We start from the raw sequence: 2,500 nt of genomic DNA on the forward strand, positions 1-2,500 counted from the left end.
AGGCGCCGCGGGAGAAGGCGGCAGCAGGAGAGCGCGCGCGGCCGACGATAGGATGTGGGAAGGAACGAAGGATGGTGGGAAGGAAGAGCGCCTCTGGCCAGCCACCTCGCCCTAGAGCCGACGTAATGTGTTGCAGTTTTGGCCCTGAAAAATGATGAGGGAGGAAGGGCTTCGGGATGGGGCGGGGGGCGCCTGGGGGGGGGGGGGACGGCGAAGGCTGGGAGGACGGAGGAAGGGGGACGCAAGGAGGAGCAGGAGGCGGAGGAGGAGGACGTGGTGGTGGAAAGGGAGACGCGAGGAGGAGAAGGAAAAGGAGGGAGATGCGAAGAGGAGCGCGGAGGCAGAGGAGGAGGACGTGGTGGTGGGAAGAGGGGAGACGCGAGGAGGAGGGGAAGAGGAGGAAAAGGGAGACAAGAGGAGGAGGAGGAGGAAGAGGAGGGAAAGGAGGGAGACGCGAGGAGGAGAAGGAGGTGGTGGAGGTAAACTTGGAAGATGAGGACAAGGACATGGAGGATGGAAGAAAAACGGAAGGAAGACGTAAGGGAGAGGAGGAAGATGAAATGAAGGTGGGGAGGGGAAGAAAACTGGCAAGGAGGAGGAAGAGGAAGAGGATCTAAATGAAAGAAGAGGAGGAGCAAAGACGAGGGACAGGAAAAGAGGAAGTGGCTAGAAATTTAAAAAGAGAGAGATATAAGATGGAGGAAGAGCGGTGAAGGTTCAAGAAGAAAAAGATAAAAGGGGAAACAGACAGAACAGCAATAGGAGGAGGAGGAGGAAGAGGAAGAGAGGGAGGAGGAGTCAGTCAACTGGACGAAACAAAGGAGTGTCAGCCATCAAGAAGAATAAAGTGAAAGTGAAAGATATCAACAAGGTGAAATAAAGGACACTGAGAATATGAGGATAAGAGAATAAGTGAGAGAGAGAGAAAGAGAGAGAGAGAGAGAGAGAGAGAGAGAGAGAGAGAGAGAGAGAGAGAGAGAGAGAGAGAGAGAGAGAGAGAGAGAGAGAGAGAGAGAGAGAGAGAGAGAGAGAGAATGGATATATATATATATATATATATATATATATATATATATATATATATATATATATATATATATAGAGAGAGAGAGAGACAGAGAGAGAGAGAGAGAGAGAGAGAGAGAGAAAGAAGTGTAATGTCATTTTTAATAGTGAATAAAAAAAAAAAAATAAGAAAGCGTAATAAGAAGAGGGAGAGTACTTTTTTTCTTTTTTTTTTATGAAGACAGGCGATGAGAGAGAGAGAGCAAATGTGAATGAGGAAAGACAAAGAAACAAATCAGTGGGGAAAGAGAAAGAAAAGAGGTCGAAAAAGGGAGGAATCAGGAAGTGAAGAGAGAAGAAGAAGAAAAGACAACAAATAAGGAGGCAGGGGAGTCGAAGGGAAGGAAGGAGGAGCAACATCGAGAGAGGGCTTAGTGAAGGACCGGGGTGAGGGGGGGGTGAGGGAGGAGGGAGGAGGGAAGAGGAGGTGAAAAGAGAAGGAGGAGGGGGAGAGGGACAAGAGGAGGAGGGGGTGGGGGCATGTGGGGAGTGTGTCCGCGTCGGGTGGTCGGGGGTCGGGGGAGGACGACGTGGAGGGGGAGGGGGAGGGGGGTTAAATGTGAAGTTCAGGAAACAGAATAAGATTGAGGAAAGAGAAGATATGGAGGTATTGTGAGACGCAGAGCGTGAACACGGGTTTGTGAGAGGCACTCTTTTTATGAGGATGATGAAAGAGAGATGGAGAGAGAGAGAGAGAGAGAGAGAGAGAGAGAGAGAGAGAGAGAGAGAGAGAGAGAGAGAGAGAGAGAGAGAGAGAGAGAGAGAGAGCGAGAGAGAGAGAGAGAGAGAGAGAGAGAGAGAAAGAGCAGAGAGAGAGAGAGAGAGAGAGAGAGAGAGAGAGAGAGAGAGAGAGAGAGAGATCGAGAGAGAGAGAGAGAGAAAGAGAGAGAGAGAGAAGGGGAGGGAGGGAGGGAGAGAGGGAGAGAGAGAAAGGGAGAGAGAGAGAGAGAGAGAGAGAGAGAGAGAGAGAGAGAGAGAGAGAGAGAGAGAGAGAGAGAGAGAGAGAGAGAGAGAGAGAGAGAGAGAGAGAGAGAGAGATGGAGAGGCAAAGGGAATGAGTGTGAGATAGAGGCTCGCTGAAAGGAGGGACTTTTCACTTGCCCTTTCTCTCTCTTCTCTCCTCCTCTTCTATTTCGCCCTCTGCCATTTTATCTCAATATCTCTTTCCGTTATGTCTCCGTGTCTACTTGTATCCGACTCTCTTTCTTCCTTATTTTCTCCTGCTTCCTCTGTCTCTCTCTGTCTCTCTGCATCTCTCCTTCCTTGTTCCTCCCTGTCCCTGTAGTCTGTCTGTCTATTTGCTAGTTAATCTGACTGTCTATCTGTGTATGTGTGTATGTGTCTGTGCATCTCTTTCTCTCTCTCTCTCTCTCTCTCTCTCTCTCTCTCTCTCTCTCTCTCTCTCTCTCTCTCTCTCTCTCTCTCTCGCTCTCTC

General features: G+C 49.6%; 1 protein-coding gene across 1 annotated transcript in view; it reads right to left on the reverse strand.

Annotated features, from left to right (window-relative positions):
- The window catches only part of LOC113824571 (arylsulfatase B), a 181,121-nt gene that overhangs the window by 132,187 nt on the left and 46,434 nt on the right, over window positions 1-2,500 (reverse strand). The window lies entirely within an intron of this gene.

The sequence above is a fragment of the Penaeus vannamei genome, chromosome 6 (assembly GCF_042767895.1).
Source record: "Penaeus vannamei isolate JL-2024 chromosome 6, ASM4276789v1, whole genome shotgun sequence".
In the NCBI taxonomy this organism is placed as follows: Eukaryota; Metazoa; Arthropoda; class Malacostraca; order Decapoda; family Penaeidae; genus Penaeus; species Penaeus vannamei.